The sequence below is a fragment of the Pistacia vera genome, unplaced genomic scaffold (genome assembly GCF_008641045.1).
Source record: "Pistacia vera cultivar Batoury unplaced genomic scaffold, PisVer_v2 Contig36, whole genome shotgun sequence".
NCBI lineage: Eukaryota > Viridiplantae > Streptophyta > Magnoliopsida > Sapindales > Anacardiaceae > Pistacia > Pistacia vera.
Window position 1 is genome coordinate 1,361,337 of NW_022196179.1, and position 19,187 is coordinate 1,380,523.

General features: G+C 33.5%; 1 pseudogene; it reads right to left on the reverse strand.

Moving 5' to 3' along the window:
• Positions 1-1,987: 1,987 nt before the first annotated feature.
• LOC116139951 lies at positions 1,988-4,665 on the reverse strand (annotated as a pseudogene).
• Between the last annotated feature and the right edge of the window lie 14,522 nt (positions 4,666-19,187).

The window sequence follows — 19,187 nt, forward strand, 5'->3', positions numbered from 1 at the left end:
TTTTTGTTTTTCAAAAAAGGATGAATGGGCCTGCCCACCTCCTTCATCATCATTTGGCCTCATGCTTGAATTCAACAAAAGAACTATTTAGCAATAGAGCAGCATACACCTTCAATCGGCCAAGACCGATTCATCGACTTACACCTTCAATCGACTCAGACCGATTTATCGACATCCACCTACAATAGGCTCAGACCGCTTCATAAAACTCACATATTCTATCGGCTCAGACTGATTCATTGACTTACACCTTCAATCAGCCTAGACTGATTCATTGACTTACATCTCATCGGTCTAGACCGATTCATCGACTTACACCTTCAATCAGCTCAGACCGATTCATCGACATACACCTTCGATCGGCTCAAACCGACTCATAAAACTCACATATTCTATTAGCTCAAACTGATTCATCAACATACACCTTCGGTCGGCTCAGACCGATTCATCGGCCTATACCTTCAATCGGCTCAAATTGATTCATTGACTTACACCGTTGGACGGCCCAGACCGACCTAGCAACTCAATGGGTTACACATCCAGCTGACCTCACCAACACACCACCACAACACTGGTGACTCAACCACTTGGTCTCATCCATATCACAGCAAAAGTAGTCGGTTCAACCCCCATATATTTACAAATAATCAAGCAATCAATTCATTCATCCACAAATTTAAAGGTTAAGAGTTAAGTAAATAGATATTTTTCAGTTATAATAAACAACCGTCACAAATTTTATTATTGATTTCTACTAAATGAGGGCTAAGGTTGCATTTTCCAAACTAGCTAGCGCATCTTGTTATTTCATTAAATATATGGGATTTTTTGGAAAATACCCTTTAGAATCGATAGGTCCAAAACTATCTTGCAAATTTAAAGTAGTTAGTTGATTGATGGTACCTTACCATTAATTGATTTCTGATTACTGTACAAATTTAAAAAAAATTCACAGAATTAGTTTATGATGGTACCTTACTATTAATTGATTTTTGATTACCGTACAAATTTATAGAAAATTCAAAGGAGTTAATTAATCAATGGTACCTTACCATTAGTGAATTTCTGACTACCGTACAAATTTAAAAAACATTCAAAAGAGTCAGTTGATTGATGGTAGTTTTACCATATACTCCCTCAGTTTTTTTTTTTTTAAAATATCAAGCGTCAATTTTTTTCAAATTAAATGATATTGTTTTATCTTTGTTCCACATCTTTATTTTCTACATTTTTTTTATGACCTACATCTTCTATCCCTCTCTTTAACTTATCTCTTCTTCTCAATCTCTATTCTGGCAATATATATATTAAATTATTTAAATAACCCGTGTGCAACGGGATAAACAAACTGCAAAATTGAAAATGTTGTGCGCAAGTAAAATTATGTAGAAACTTAAATCGTGAGGAGGGAGTAATTGATTTCTGATAACTCGAGAGAAAAGGCTGAAAACATTGGTATAAGTGTTATGCAACCAGTTAATTTTTTCTGAATACTTGTGAGAAACAGAGCTGGAAAACATTGATTTTACACTACGATTGATGTTGACTACTGAGCATTAAATGAGTTTATATTCCACGATCTGCAAGTCTTTGGTTGACTGCTGTGCCGCCTTCTATTTTATTTTTCTCATCTTTTCCCCGAAGTTGCCTGCCTTTTTCTATTTTATTTTCCATCTCTTTTCCTCGAAGTTGCCTGCCTTTTTTTTGCTTTCCTTTTTTACCAGGCCTATAATTGCATTCCTAACAAGCAACTAATGAGCCATTCATATTTGATGAGATTGTATTGCAAAAATTCATTAATTCACACACAAGAAATTCCTCAATGAGGGTTCACATTTGTAACACATAGTTCTAGGGTAATAAACAATGATCAAATAATTTAAACACCCCGCNAGGATTAGACTTCTTTGTTTTCTCAACAAGTTTTTGGCATCATATTAAAGATAGGAATGACAAAGAAATAGTTGAGATTTCTAACATCCCAAATACTTCAAAATAGTTATTACAAATACAAATTAAAACTTCGACTAATACACAAGTTAAAATGATACTGAAGCCCAAAAACACTTATTCATCAGAAGATCAAACATCTATTGGGGTAAAAATCTTATGGCTGCTTCAAAATCGTCTAATTTGATAGTAAGCAATTCACCAGTCTCCACACAATTAGCACTAATCCTAAGATCTAAATTCCCTCTAGCGTTATTCAGCATTATATCCACTAAACCTCCATTTATTTTCATACGCTGCAATTATGTTGTCTGTCTCTTTATTAGCTTTGCAATGACATCTACACTACAGGAAGAATGTAATTTAAACCCATGTAACCAGCTATCCTCTGCTTGATTATTCATCTTGACATAGAGACCCTTAAAAATGTTAGTGACCCTTCTGCAGAAACCTTCATTAGAAGATATTACGCGTTGCATTGGTTCACAGTAGCCAGCAAATATGACTGATATTTTCCCATTGTCCATAGAATTAGTCGATAAGCTTCATCCACAAAAATAATTCCTCCTCCTGCTTCTTTGATCTGTGCACGAAATTTAAGATGTACATTACTTTGTTTAAATAAACCATATATATCCAGGGCCGGAGACACGGTCCTAATGGAGCTATTTACCCCATTGGGCACAAGTGGCTGTTAAATCCTCTGATATATATATATATATATAGAAGGTGATGCAAATCATTTTATTAGTAAATCTTTTCTTTAACCCAACAAAATTAATCATATGAAAGTATCTTTGCTATATAACGACTTTAATAGAAGCAAATATTATTAATAAATGTCAATTAATAAAAAAACAGCAAAACAACTTAGAGCTTAGAGCCTTAAGATATTAAGTCCCTATCAATTAAAGTTGAGGCAGATGCAGGCAGATGCTTGTGCCAAAAGCTATAAAGCAGCAAAACAACTTATTAAAGAATAATCTTGGAAGAAGGAAAGAAATTTGTCTGTATAAAAGAAGAAGAAGAAGAAGAGCTATTTTAGAAAATTAACTCATACAAAATCGAAAATATGATTTATTTTCTTAATGGCTAAGTGTTTTACCTTCTTCCTTGTCTGTGGTCCAGTTTGACCAAATATATTTAGCCACTAAATCTGTCCGTTGAACTTCTTTTACTTTATCACTAGGCAAAATTCCCTCACTATGGAGTAGTCTTCCAAGGATTCGAGCCACCATAGTCTTACCTATCCGATATGAAAAAATCAATTAATTTAAATTTTATTTAAGTAAACAAAATATATCAAGTGGAATTTAAATTTCATAAAACTATAAGAAGCAATTTCACCTGTTCCAGGATTTCCAGGAAAAGTCATATGAGGAAGTCTTCCAGTGCCAACTTGCAGTCCGAGGGCTTTGCGTCTCTTATCCAAAAGCATGCCAATTGCCCATTTCCGAAGTTGCATCTTCAGTTCATCCAAGCCCACAATATATGATAACTCTTTTTCGAGAGCATCCATCTTTTCTTTTTCCTTGCTGCATGCTTCCAGTGCCTTTTTCTTCCGTTGCTCTTCTTGATAAGAGTTTAATAGCTCACGCAACTTCCCACTTTCTGGGATTTTTGAGAGGGATGCTGCCAAGTGCATTGGAGTTTCTCCATACTCCAAAATTTGAGAACAGATAAGTTAAGTTGGAGCTTAAACCTAATTCTTGAAGGAGGTCAAGTACCCAACTTAAATGCCTAGTTTAAATTGAACTTGCCCTAAGTTTGAATTAAAATTATTAATAAAAAGAAGAAAAAAAAAATTGAAGAATTCGTGTTTTAATAGTATAATTATTTAAAAATAATAATTGGATAGCGTTAATAAATATAGAATTATATTATATGCAATGTTGTTTTATATATTAAAATTTAATCACATAAATTTATGGATCCGTCACTAAGTCCTATTCTTAAGACCAAACAATTCAAATAGGACTCCTTCTCAGCAGTCTCATACAGTACACAGATTAGTTTCTCTCCGGAAAATTAATAAAATATATATCTCATAAATTTCACATACCATATTCTTTGCTTCTAAGTCAACTTTATCGTTCCCCTTCCATTCAAGCAGACATTTAACTATTTCTGTCATGTTGTTACCAGCAGAAACATGAAGGGGATGTCTCTGATATCTGCACTTAAACCAAAATGAAAAAGAATACATAAATTAGAACATAAAACACTTGCTGCTCACTTATTTTTTTAAATATAAATTAACTTATTTGCTAAGAAACTTGTTTTTTTCCCCTTAATTCTTTGTCCAATACCTTTTACTTTCTTATTAAGTTCATGTTTATGTAATTTTATGTAATTTTTTAAGGATCTAATGACACGTAATGGTTTCATTATCTAACGGCTACTTCCAAGATTAGATGAAATTAGATTAATAGAGGATCATCTAATTATGACCATTCAATTAAAATATGCTCTAAAAGTGGATACAATTTTCATAAAAAATAAAAAGAATACTAAAAATTAATCTTACAATTGCATTTCTTTCATTGAGAAGAGATGGGTTGTCCTGTAGTAGCTTCTGAAACCCAACATTATCCCTGGACTGAGCACACTCATGAATGGTTGTAGGTTTCTCGGATCCTGATGACTGTTTATCCTGATTATTCTCCATGTCTCTTAATGTAGGAGATTGAAAATAACAAAACACAAACAGAAAGAGAGAGAATGGGCGGTTCAGAATGAAATGAAGTTTCGTTCCCCTTTTTATAAGTGTCTCATTTCCCATTCTTTTCTACTTTATTGCGTAATATGTTCAATTTTTCTAAACGTCAGCATTGAATAATGTTCAATGAATCTTCCTTCACTTTCTCCGTCACCAATGAATAACATTTGTACCTCTAATGTCTTTTTCTCTTTACTGACTTGATAGGTCTATTTTCCATGACAAAGAAAGATGAATCCACTTAATGTTACTTTACTTTTCTTCTTCTTTTTGTATTGTAAGGCTCCCTTCCTGTGGAAGGGTGTGATGAATACTAATTATATCTCCACATATTAAATTTAAAAAGGAAATAGAATAGGACATGTAGATGCTAAAATCTACAGTTNCGCTTCCAAGTCAACTTTATCATATCCTTTCCATTCAAGCAGAAATTTCACTATATCTGTCTTGTTGTTACCAGCAGAAAGATGAAGGGGTGTCTCCAATATCTGCACTAAAACCAAAATGAATACATAAATTGGAAGAAAAACACACTCAGCTTAACTGTACTTAAATTAATTAATTTTCAAACAAATTTAATTTTTGTTCCCTTCTTAATTTGTCAAAACCCTCTAAAGAATCAACTGACAAAATCTAATTCTTTCAAGTGGATATATATTCATTAATAAAAAATTATATTAGAAGAAAAAAGATAATCTTACAATTGCATTTCTTTCATTGAGAAGAGATGGATTATCCTGAAGTAGCTTCTCAAACCCATCAATATCCCCTGACTGAGCACAGTCATGAATGGTTATACGTTTCTCAGATACTGAGGATTGTTTATCCTGACCATTCTCCATCTCTCTTTGTCTTTATCTCTTGAAGATTAAGGTGATTAAAGAAAACAAAATAAAACAAAGCAAAAACAAAGAGAGATTTGGAATGTTCACGGAATGAAATGAAGTTTCGTTCCCTTTCCATTAGCATCTATATGCTCATTTATTTTGGTTAATTTTATTGCGTAACATGTTAAACGTCAGCATGGAATATTAACGAATCTTCAATGAAGTTTCGTTAGTTCACTCTCGCCAATAATCTTTGTATCTCTAATCTCTGCTTTTCTTTATTGACTTGACTAATGTTTTGTCATATGTCCAGGAAAGATAATTCGACCTAATGCTCCTTTCTTTTCTTTCTGAAAAGGAGCGCTTGTATGTCTAGCTGTTTTTATATTAACGGCCTCCTTTTCTGCGAAAGGACCAATTTAAACAGTGTCTCATAAATAGTTTACCTTAAAGATATGTTTGACATAGAATTCAAATATAATTTTTTGTAAGTATGAAGACTGAAAGAATGCCGTATTACTTAACTAAGTAATACGCTGTCATTTTAGGATAATAGAAGAATCAATCTGGACCATCAGTTATCTTGAGATCTAACGGTTGCAATTAGTCCAAGTCTGGTCAATGGTATTTAAGCAGATAAGTCTTCAATCTTCATTCAAGGGTTTGATAGATTGACACTGCATAAAGAGAATTGCTCTCTTAGGGTTTTTCGTTTAGTTCTGAAATCATAATCGTTGTAACTAGTTTGAGTGATTGTGTTAGTCATTCTGGGAGGGGGTTATTATCTCTCAAAAGGTTAGGGAATCTTAGTGTTGTTTCTCTAGGTTGTTTGTTCCAAGATTGGTTGATTTTGGGGTTTCTTCTTGGATCATTTGATTCGAAGTCTGTAATCTGTAAACTGCTTATTAATAGTGCAATGAGCTTCTTCTGTTTCCGGAGCTCAACATGGACGTAACCTTCTCATTCTTGGAAAGGTGAACCATGGTAAAATTGTGGTGTTGATTCTTTTATGTGGTTGCTTGATCCGTTTGATTTGGTAGGTTTGTGTGAGTGTTTTCACAACATATTTTTTTGAAAATAAATGATACAAAAATCATATAAAAATTATATTTGATACAAAATAAGTTAGTACATATTGCAAGTCAATGCATATATACCATTTAATAACGCTATCCATCTTATTAAATTTAAAAATAGTTAAAAAAATTCATATATAATATAAATTTATTAATTCATGGTATAGATCATATGCTACTATCTTATGTTCTAATTTTTTTTGTCTTTTTCTTGTACTTATCCTATTTTGATAATTTTATCACGACCCTCTTAATTACTTCTACTATTAATAATTTGATTCTTACGGATAAGCAGCAACGTAATGCGAAAATGTAGATGAATAAAGCTAATCTGCAAAATTAAAGGCATTGATTAATTAGGAATTTTTTTTTTTTTTAAAGCAAATTTCTTTGAAAATTCATTGAAGTTTCACAACTTCCAATTATTTAACCTTTCACGCTCTTCAACGATTTTATTTATGCCACGCATGTGATCAAGGAAACTGGGTGATAATTATTATACTTTATTTCTACTTTCATTTTCTTTCCAGGAAGTTGCCTAGCCTTTTTCTATTTTATTGTGTTTATCTCTTTTACCAGGAAGACATCCTGCATGCCTAAAATTATAAAAGCTTTGAATCATAAGGGTTAGGCGTGGTAAGTTGCCACCCCACTTAAAAGCTTAAATTAGTGGGTAAGGACTCATTATATAAGTCCAATAGAATCCCTCACATCGAACTATGATTTTTTTTTTTTTTTTTTCATTTTCTTTTATCTAGTTTATATGTGAAATTCAAACTTGAAACATTTGGCTTTGATATCATATGAAGTTGTCATTTGAGCCAAAAGTTTTGAATTGGTTTTTGAGTCCAATGTCTTGAATCTGGATCCCCACATAAAAACTAGGTAAAGAAAATGGAAAAAACAAATATCCGAGTTTGATGTGAGGGCAACTTAATATGGTATCTAAGTCAAATGTCTCAAATCGGTATTTAAACCAAAGGTCTTAAGTTTGAATCCTCACATACAAACTAAATAAAGAAAAAAAAAAAAAAAATCCAAGTTTGATATGAGGATACATAACTTAACATGGTATTTGAGCCAAAAGTCTCAAGTTCAAATCCCCACACGTGAGATGACAACTTAGCATAGTATTTGAGTCAAAGACCATCTTGGATTATTGATTAATTGTTGTAATTAGTTAACAAAGTAGTTAATTAGTTTTATAGTTAGTTAACTGCTGTTATGGTTAGTTAGAATGCTGATCTTGGATTATTGATTAATTGTTGTAATTAGTTAACAAAGTAGTTAATTAGTTTTATAGATAGTTAACTGCTGTTATGGTTAGTTAGAATGTTGTTATGGTTTAGTTAGAAATAATTGACTATCGTTAACTTAACCATAATTACTGCAGATTGTATATAACTGTAAATAACTCTTGTACAGTTAACCTTTGAGTTGAATAAATGAAATTCACTTTACTTTCTCTCTGAAACAGACTCGAACATGGTATCAGAGCAGTGTTTTAAGCTGCGGAATTTACAATCTTTCAATTGAAGAATCAAGCTCAAATAGAAGCTGTATTTGTATCATCCTTCAAGACCGGTTGATCGTCGTCATCAATTTCTTCCTTGATTAAAATAGGTTTTATGCCAATTTGATTTCTTCTATCTTCATCAGCAAATTTCGTCCTTGATTAAGCTGTTTTTCTGCTAAATCAGTTCATGATTAGCTTGATTTCTACACATACCTTAAAGTCAATCGATTCTAGATGTTGAATGTTACTGACTCGGGTTCTCCTCTCTACATTCATCTGTCGGACACCCCAGGTTCAACTCTGATTTCAGAACAACTTACTGGAACAGAAAATTATGGGATATGGAATCGTGCGATGACAGTCTCTCTAAGGGCGAAGAACAAATTGGGCTTTGTTGACGGATCTTGTGAGAAGTCAAAATTCAATGAGTCTTTGCATGCACAGTGGGAACGTTGTAACTCCTTAGTTTTGGCATGGATTTTCAACACTGTGTCGAAGGAGATATTCAACAGTATTGTGTACTCTACCAATGCTCATCAGGTCTGGCAAGATCTTCAAGAACAATACAATAAAGTCAATGGTACGAGAGTGTTTGGTATTCACAGAGAGGTAGCTAATTTGGTACAAGGAACAAGTAGAGTTGCAGCTTATTACAACAAATTGAAAACTCTGTGGGATGAACTGAGTTCATTGGTGAGTCTGCCGCCACCAGATAGTGAGTCAGCCAAGGCTTATTTGGCTCATCTCAACCAACAAAAGCTATTACAGTTTCTCATGAGACTTAATGAATCATATGCCTTGGTGCGAAGTCAGATTTTGTTGATGGTTCCTCTGCCATCAATTAAACAGACTTATTCAATAGTGAGTCAAGATGAGAGTCAGAAGGTATTGACTGGATTCAATCATAATACTGAAGTTACTACAGCACTGTACTTACAAGGGAATCAAAGGAATCAATCTCAAAACTCGAAATACAAAGGAAAGAAACCCTACATATAATGTGAATAAAATAAAAAATTGAAATGAAAGAAGATGATTAAACGATTTCATGATCATTAGCCACCTGATTAAGAATCAAAACATAGGTGATTATATAGCAATAACTTTCAACAAATAAACAAATTAGTGGTTAAAAGTATTTAAAAAAAAAAAAAAATGAAGAACATGACTGATGATTTCACGACTGCCAACGATCCGACGGAGAACGAGGACGTAATGATAGGCAGTTGGCTGTGGAGATGGTAATAAGATATTTTGTTTAACTTAAAGTGAGAATCGTAATTTAAGTTCAAACAAATTAAACTTATTAAAACATTTGCCATTTGGTCACACGTGGGTATATTTGATTGGGTAGCATCATCACAAAACTATAATGAGGTGGTGAAGCTATCCCATGTTCTCAAACATTTCCTAGATCTCCGTGCACCGAATTTTGCACTACCTTACCAAGTGTTTGGACCCAAAGTTTTATGTGAAAGGGGTTATCATAGGAATTTTAATATTTAATTAATATTACTTTAATAGTTATTTCTTAATTAAAAATCATGAATTTTTCTTTTTTTTTTTTTCTCCGGAACCTGGCGGTGGGCCGGTTGCTTGTGCCCCCTTACTTTCTATGTGGGTCCGCCGTAACCTTAAGAACGCGAGTACATTATAATCCTTAAAGGAGCAAATCATCTTTCTCCTTTGGCCCTAAAGTCTTTCTTTCTATTCACCACCTCATTAAAAAATTTGATTCAATTTCTTTGAACAGCACTTTGGCATGTCTTTTGCTTTATGTTCCAAACTATAATTTATGTTTCTTTAATCATTCATCCCTAGAATCCTGTATCACACAGATCCTAAATAAAAGCTACTCTTTAAAAAAAAAAAAAACTTGGAAAAGTCATACCAAACAAACCTTTAAAAAAAATAAATAAATAAAGCAATCAAATATTATTCAAAAAAAAAAAAAAAATGTTAGTGATAATGTTGAATGCAATCTTGATAAAAAGAATCCAACTATCTGAGAGTCTTAACAACAATTAGCAGTTTATATGATCAAGTAGTGATAAACATTCAAAAGAGAAAACAAACCAATTATGCAAACATATACAATCAAGGCAAAAACAACAGGAAAATTTGAAAATAAACTAGTGCTTTAAATAGAACAGAACACACAAAATAATGGCAGAATGATTTTTGTTAGATGGGATTCATTAGCATTTAATAGGCTACTTTCTAAAGGTTTACAAACGCTACACTAACAATAGAGGGATTTAAGTCTTTATTAAACATACTAGTGGTACAAATTATATTAAATGTCATAATCCAAATTGTTTTAATCTAGTTTTTAAAAATTGTAACTTAATTTGAATAAAGAAAAAAATGTTGTTTTTAAACATAACCAATATAATAACTTAAATATGTGACTTAAATTTGTAAAAGTGATTATTGGTCATAGATCCTCGGTAATTCAATGAACTTGAGAGAGAAGTTGAAATAAATTATTTATTGAGTCGTCTCATCACTTTCTAAATCTTTATATTGCAATGAGTTGATAACTATTATAAATTTAAGCCAAATATTTAGGGAGTGTTTGTCTGAGCTTATAAATATTAGTTTATAAACAACAAGTGATAGCTTATAAGTATTTGAAATTTTAAGCAATTACGTGTTTGATTAAAGTACTTATAAGTGACTGATAAGTAGTTGATGTGTTTGATAAAATATGACTTATAAGTACATTTTATTATAAAATGACTAAAAATGGTACTACATTAAACAAGGGTACACTATGAAATTTTAAAATTAAACAAAGATAATATGGTAATGTATTTTGTCAAAGTAGCTTATAAGCAGAGTGCTACTTTTTTTTTTTTTTTTTTTATTTTTTTTTTTTTTTTGCTTATAAGCTCAACTTATAAACTCAAAAAAATTATAAACAAACATGTCAGCTTAATTTTATAGTTTATAAGCTTAGATAAACACCCCCTTAGACAAACACTTTTAGCTTATAAGCTAGTTTGATTAGCTTATAAACTTAGACAAACACCCCTTAAATTAACATAATACAATCCATTAAAAAACTTTATTTGGTCTATAGAATATTTAAGCAATCAAATCTTTCTCTTACCAACTTTAAAATTTATGTTTAATTTGTGTTTACATGTTAAAGAAAGCCATCCCCTTTTATCTTTTTTTCCCAGAAGATGCCTCGGCTTTTTTCCTTTTTTTACTAGACTTAAGATTGCATTCCCAACAAGCAACTAATAAACCATTCACATTTGGTGTGATTGTATTAAACAGATTCATTAATTCACACGCAAGAAATTGCTCAATGAGGGTTCACATTGTGACATAATTTCAATCACATTTGGTGCGAAAGTATCTTTTTTTATTTTTTATTTTTCTTTAGAATAGTCGGTGGGAATGCAATCATAAGAGATGGATAAATTTGATCTCCTCTAATAAAGTTCAATCTCTAAGCATTTCAACTTTATGTGGTGACTTTGACGGTTCCCGGAGAACGAAGCAGGTTTCTTTTAATTTTTTTCAATGAAGGTGAAAGTCGAAATACATTAATGCCCTTTAAGTTAAAATACATTATTTTATTGTTGTTGTTATTATTATTATTATTATTATTAATTTTTTTTGGCTGTAAGTTACCTTGCCTTTTTCTATTTCATAGTTTTCATTTTTGTTCGCATTAACAAAAGATGGCCGGCCTAAAATCATAAAAACTGTCAATCATAATTCACAAGGGTTACCATTGATCCAAAAGAAACAAAACCATCCATTTATCTTTCTTTAAAAATTTAGTTTGCCACTCCTTCTCCACCCACCCCACAACCATGTTCCATCACAAGCAGCCCATTACAATTCATATTTAAAAATTCAATTTGCTATTATTTTATTTTACTTTATAATATGATTACTAGGCTAATCATGTTCTTATTAATTTTACTTAGTGTAGTGAAGTTAGTCATTGTATTCACAGACTCATGGCCAACATGTTGTTATGAATCTTTTACAGATTTGTAAATATTCATAACCTATTGAATCATCAATTTTAATATAAAACAAAGTTTATTTTGTTAAATGGATTTGGGTAGAAACCGCTCCTAAAAGCTAGCTTAGGAAAAGAGGGAGTCCGATCACATATATAGAGTTTATCTTGATAAATGAGTTTAGAAGTGTCACTTCCAACCTATCTCAGCTGAGCATTAGTAAGAACCTGAAGCTTATCCTCACCTTCATAGTTCTTACTAATGCTCAGCTGAGATAGGTTGGAAGTAGCATGATCTGTTGCCCCAGAGTCCATATACCATGCTGGATCAATTGGAGTGATGACAGAGGCTTGTGAATTATTGTACAGTGCTGTGCAGTTCTGAGCTGGAAAAGCATTACTTCCAGGATACCCCAATGAGGTAATATCAGTATGAACCAGATTTGCTTGACTATTAGCTCCTATCTGATGACTAGGGACTCCAAAAGTTGCTGAAGCACTTTTCAAACTGGCAATGGAAATTTTCAGCCCACGTCATTTACAGATCCAATACTATATTCCCTATTGGTACCTCACAACAACATCCTGATAATTCATTTCAACCACAACACCTACCTTATAACCCATAGCAGTCACAGTACATTCAATCCCAACAACCACATTATACTCCACAGCAGTCACAGTACACTGGCAATCCTAAGAATAATGTCAGTGCTTCAGCAACTTTTGGAGTCCCTAGTCATCAGATAGGAGCTAATAGTCAAGCAAATCTGGTTCATACTGAATTACTCATTGGGGTATCCTGGAAGTAATGCTTTTCCAGCTCAGAACTGCACAGCACTGTACAATAATTCACAAGCCTCTGTCATCACTCCAATTGATCCAGCATGTATATGGACTCTGGGCAACAGATCATGTCACTTCCAACCTATCTCAGCTGAGCATTAGTAGAACTATGAGGTGAGGATAGCTTCAGGTTGGCAATGGTGAGTACCTTCTCATTTCCATATTGGTCACTCCTTTATTCCTAGTAGTCTTCATTCTAAGTGTCTTTATCTTAAAATATATTGTGTTCCTAAAATCACAAAAAAATTTACTGAGTATTTCTAAGTTTACAAAGGATAATAATGTTGTTGTTGAGTTTGATGCTAACTCTTGTGTTGTTAAGGACAAGTAACCAAGCTATGTTACTACAAGGGGGTCTTAAAGAAGGACTTTATCAACTGGAAATTCCAACAAACACCACTAACCTGTTCAAACCAGTGTCCTCCTTATCAGTCTGATCTGCCTACTGCTTATACACACCAACCTGGCAGCTACTGACATTTATTAGTCCTTCAACTAAAGACTCTTCTCAATACTTCCATAAACTGTGACCAATAACAACATCCAGAGTAGTTGGAAAAGTCAATAACATTCTGATATAGTTTCAAATGTTAGCTATATAGAAGTTCTGTTTCTGAAGAACAATGTAATGACTTTTGTTCTAGAAATAAGTCAAATGTATTTCTGTTGAACCTACTGTTTGTTCTACTGCTACTCTAATGGAATACATAATGATGAATGTTTGTTTAAGCCTAGTTTCAATAGTTGAGAATGATATTGCTACTGCTTCAATGAGTGAAAATAATACTGCAAACTGCTATTAATGATGAAATGTCTACGATTATCCTGTTAGTGAACAATTGTATGATGTTAATTGCACTAATCATGTACAATTGTCTGCTGAAAATTCTTACACTGCTGATTCTTCACTAAGTTGCTTGACTGTTGACAAACATTCACATCAACACATGATTGGCATAAAAGATTGGGTCATCCCAACTCAACTATATTGAATAAAATCTTATAACAACCCTTCCCAAATCTGTTTCTCTCACTTCAAACCAAAGTCTGCCTATCCAAATGTCTAATTTTTGTGATGCTTGTCAGCTAGGTAAGTTAAATCAAAATAGTTTTCCCTTGTCTCAATCTCATGCTACAGACCTTTAGCTTTAGTTCATAGTGATGTGTGGGGTCCTGCCAGTCACCTCAGTAGAAGGATTTAGGTATTATGTGCAATTCCTAGATGATCAGTCGCTTTACATGGGTGTTTCCTCTTAGAACAAAGCTAAAGTTAAGTCCATTTTATCAAATTCCACCACCTTGCTGAGAGGAGTTTGAAACCAAACTAAAGTGTCTCCAATCAGATCAGGGAGGAGAGTACAAAGCTTTACTTCCTTATCTGACTGAAAATGGTATTCAACCTAGGTACTCTTGTGCCTATGTCATCACAAAAATGGCCGTAGTGAGAGGAACATAGGCACATTGTTGAAACTGGACTTACCTTATTAGCTCATGCCTTATGCCTTTAAAATACTGGTGGTTGGCTTTGAAACAGCAACTTTTCTCATTAACCGACTGCCCACTGCTGTCTTAAAATAATAACAACATATTTCATGCTATTCTATAAACACCTATGTATGAAAGTCTTAAAGTTTTTGGATGTTTGTTTCCCTTTTCTTAGGAATTTTCATAGTCACAAGTTTGATTTCCATTCCTCAAAATGTGTATTTGTAGGGTATAGTTTACTTCATAAAGGTTATAAGTGTTTAAGGGCTGATGGAAAATTTTTATACTCTAGTGTCAAATTTAATGAAAATGAATTTATTCTCAAGAGTCTGTTATATCCTCTGTTCAGTCCAATCCTGACCTTTCAGCCAAATCCACCAATGCTTGTTCCAATAACACACCACTGCCATATATAATCTTCCAACATACCCCCTCTTCAGCAGCTTCTGATCCCAAGTAGTAACTGGTTCTCAGACTGTTCTTAACAATCCAGCAGTTGGTACTAATTCTACAGCAACAGACAGGTCAGAATCTTTCTCATCCACTCAAAAAATCATAATTGATATCTTCTTTACCTGTTATTCCTCCTCAAATACTTTTGCACAATTTCATATTGAGGGTTGATTTAAACTCTGCCACACCAACTTGTGATCCTGCATCTAGTTGTAAGCTTCCGGATTTAAATCCACTTTCCAAAACACACTCTAGCAGTTCTGATACGCTTTACAGACTACTCCAATCTCAGTCCATCTCACCTTGTTCATCATTCAGTAATCTACCACATTGTCAACTTGAGGCTGATCTTACTACTCACCAGTTCCCTAGTGCTCAACCTCCTATTCACTGAATTCTCACCCTATGACACAAGATCCAAAGTTGTTGCTGGTCATGACAATGTGCCTGTGATTTGTTGGATTGGTGTTACTTACAACCAGTCAGTTACCTATAGATCAGAACCTGTGACAGTTGCTGAAGCATTAAATCTGCAGTTTGGAAAGAGGCTATGCAGACAGAATTTGATGCTTTAATTAGGAACAACACCTGACTTTATTGCTCCTACTACAGACATGAATATGTGGGTAACAAATGGGTTTCAGAACTAAATTGAATGCTGATGGTACTCTGCAGAAGTATAAAGCAGACTAGTGGCTAAGGGGTTTCAAAAACTCCTGGATTGGACTACTTCGAAACATTAGTCCAGTTATAAAACCATCTACCATCCGAATAGTTCTCCACTCGCAGTAACCAATGCTTGGGATGTTCAACAAATTGATGTGAACAATGCATTCCTTAATGGCCATTGAGTGAGTTAGTGTTTATGCGCAACCAAGTGGTTTTGAATCAGCTGCTCATCCTTCATGTTGTGTAAGCTGACAAGGCTTTATATGGCCTTAAACAGGCCCCTAGGATGGTTTGATAAACTAGAGCTGCCCTTCAAGACAAGGGTTTTCAAAACTCAATTTCAGATTCTAGTCTATTTGTTCTAAAAAATCATCAGGACTAATCTATGTTCTTGTTTATGTAGATGATATTTTAATAACTGGTTCTGAGCAGCCTACATTGCTCAGTTGTTGAGAGAGTTAAATGAGCATTTGCTTTGAAAACTCTAGGATCACTCAAGTATTTTTTAGGTCTGGAAGCAGTCAGGACAGTGTTGGCATACATCTCAGGCAGTCCAATATGCCTCAGATTTGCTTGTTAAAACTCGAATGATGGATGCCATTCATGCTCTACACCAATGGCTGTTGGTACTAAACTGAGGAGTGTGACAGTGATCCGTTTGACAACCCCACTTTATATCGCAGACAATTGGCGCTTTGCAGTATCTACACTAACAAGACCAGATATAGCTTCACTGTTAATCGTCTTAGTCAGTTTTACAAGCCCCAACTGAGTTACAATGGCAAGCATGTAAACGTGTTCTGAGGTATGTTAAAGGAACACTGCACTATGGACTTCAGTTTAAACCAGCAAGCTCCCTGAATATTGAATGCTATGCTGATGCAGATTGTGGGTAGCAATGTTGAAGACAGAAGGTCTACTAGTGGATATTGTGTTTATCTGGACCTAATCTAATTCAGTGGAGCTCTAGGAAGCAAAAAGTTATTGCACTATCATCTACTGAAGCTGAATACAGAGCTTAGCACAAACTGCCACAGAGGTTGCATGGCTTAAAGTATGTTCACTGAACTCAGTCTTCAAGTGCCCTCCAAACCTGTAATTTGGTGCGACAATACAAGCGCCGGAGCCTTAGCTTCAAATCCTGTCTTCCATGCCCGAACAAGCATATAGAAATAGATGTCCATACTAGGGAGCAAGTTCTTGCCAAGAATCTGACAGTTCAATATGTACCTCAAAATGCAGATTGGAGTATTGCCATCAGTTGCAACAGATTTGCAGTTGAAAGCAAAGAGTGCATAAGCTGTGTGTGATTGTCTTGAACCTCAGATGATTAAGCTGAAACTGCAAATAATGAACTGCAAATGAAATACTGTCTAAAGATGATTGTCATGGTTGATTACTGATTTGTTAAGCTTGATTTGCTGCAGTTGAAATGAAATTGCAGAACTGGAAAAATGCAGAACTGGAAAATGAGTTTTGTTTTGTGAAGTTTGGTTGATAAGGTAGTGTGAAGTTTGGTTGATAAGGTAGTGTGATTGTAAAGTTGATTTGTTGCAGTTGAAGTTGCAATTGAAATAAAAATGTAGAACTGGAAAAATGCAGAGTTTTGTTCTGTGAAGTTTGATTGATAAGGTAGTGTGGATATGAAGTTTGATTTGCTGCAGTTGAAATGAAATTGCAGAACTGGAAAAATGCAGAACTTGTTTGTGAAGTTTGGTTGATAAGGTAGTATGGATGAAAAGCTTGATTTGCTGTAGTTGAACTGGAAAATAAGTTTGGTTGATAAGGTAGTGTGAACTGAAAAATGTAGAAAAGGAGGTTTAGTTTCAGAGGGGATGTTGGTCAAAGAACCAATGAGGTGAAAGGAAATGCTAAGAAAAGCTGGTAAAAGACTGCTGAAGCAACAGAAGCAGAGTGTCCAGTTTAAGAGGGGATGTTGGTCAAAGGACGAAAGTGCAAAAGAGCCAAAGTAGCAGGGGGAAAATGTAATTCTGCAAACGATGTCGTTTTATGTTTTATAATAAAAACAGTTGTAAAACGCAGCACTTTAGTCTTCTCTTACATTTTACTTGTATAAAAGAGTAAAGTTTAATCTTCACTGTATACAGAAAAAATAAGTTCGTCAGTAAAGAAGATTCAAACAATTTTCTCTCAATTCGTACTTGTTCACAAACCCTAAGCTAACCCTAAGCTAAATTCACAAGAAGAACTCACTCTAAAAAATTAGTTGAAAGAAAAAAGGAATTCAATCACATATATATATACAAACTATAACAATTCACCAACTTAATGACGTGGGAAGATTACAACTTATAACATGCTTAAAATGTTATAACAAATTGACCGCCGGTCAAATTATGTAATACACTCTAGAATTGAGGAAGATAAAACTAAGGTAGAGTTCCTTGGGTTGTACCTGAACCTGAAAACCTGTGCATGGATTAGACTTGCTGCTTTCAAAGTTTTGTTTTGTTGTTCTGTTGATTAACTTTGGTCGTGTGTTAAACTCTCATTTTTTATTTTCTGTTAGGAAAGGTGATGTTAAATACTTAATTATTTTTAGATAAAACAGTCCTCATCCAGGTATAACAACTTATAAGTAGAATGTATTGTATTTGGGGTGTGAACCCGTGACCGTGGCAAGACTTGCTTGACTTATTTTGTTTGACATAATGTGTTTATATTATGTGCTCCGAATTCGCACAAATTACAGTGCTTCATCATCAGCAACTGAATCATTCTGCAACTTGCTCTTGATAATTACAAGCATCAGCCATTATTGACTTCCATTTCAAGGATTTCTTAAACGTTAAAAAAAAAAAAAAAAGGGTAAAACAATAGTAAGTAATAAAGATAGGAATGACAAAGAAAGAATACAGATTAATTCCATCATCCCAAATACTTCAAATAGTTATTACAAATAAAAAATTAAAAGTTCCAAACACTCAAAAGCTAAAGTAATTTTTTTGTAAAATAAANCATTTTTCCGATGAGTGGCAGCTTCCATGGCCCTGCCGGTGGTAAGCTTGAACTTTATTTTGCATTTGGATCGTTTCCCTATCTTTATTACCATTACAATGAATATAAAGATCATATATATGTATATATAGAAAAGAAAATGAAATTAACATTTTCATTATGTAATAAGTGCTAGGAAAATTTTGGGAGCAAGCTTCACTGGTGAGCAAGCCAAGGAATGAGTTTGAAAGGACCTAGCTTATAAAATGAAGAGGAAGATGGAGAGACATACTGTATTGTATTAAACAATGTACAAACTGAAACAATCTAGAGTAATACGAAATCAAAAACAGTAAACACACACAAGTAAAGAGAAAGAAGAATAAGCGCAATTTACCCTAGTTCACCTAATTTACAGACTACGATTAACAAAGCCAATATTATTATAAAATTGTCTCACCTCTCTCATTATAATGACTATAATTTGTCATATGATTTGTTATCATATTCATACAAGAGAAAAATAACTTAATATAATAGATATAAAGAGTAAAACCTAGTAGTACAATGATTTATTTTCCTAGGCTCAAACCCAATTAAGAATTAATTACTTAGAGAAATCCTATAATGGTTCTTCATGGAATAGGCCCAAACCACATATGGGCCCTAAACCCCTAATGCGTTTGCATGATCTCTTATT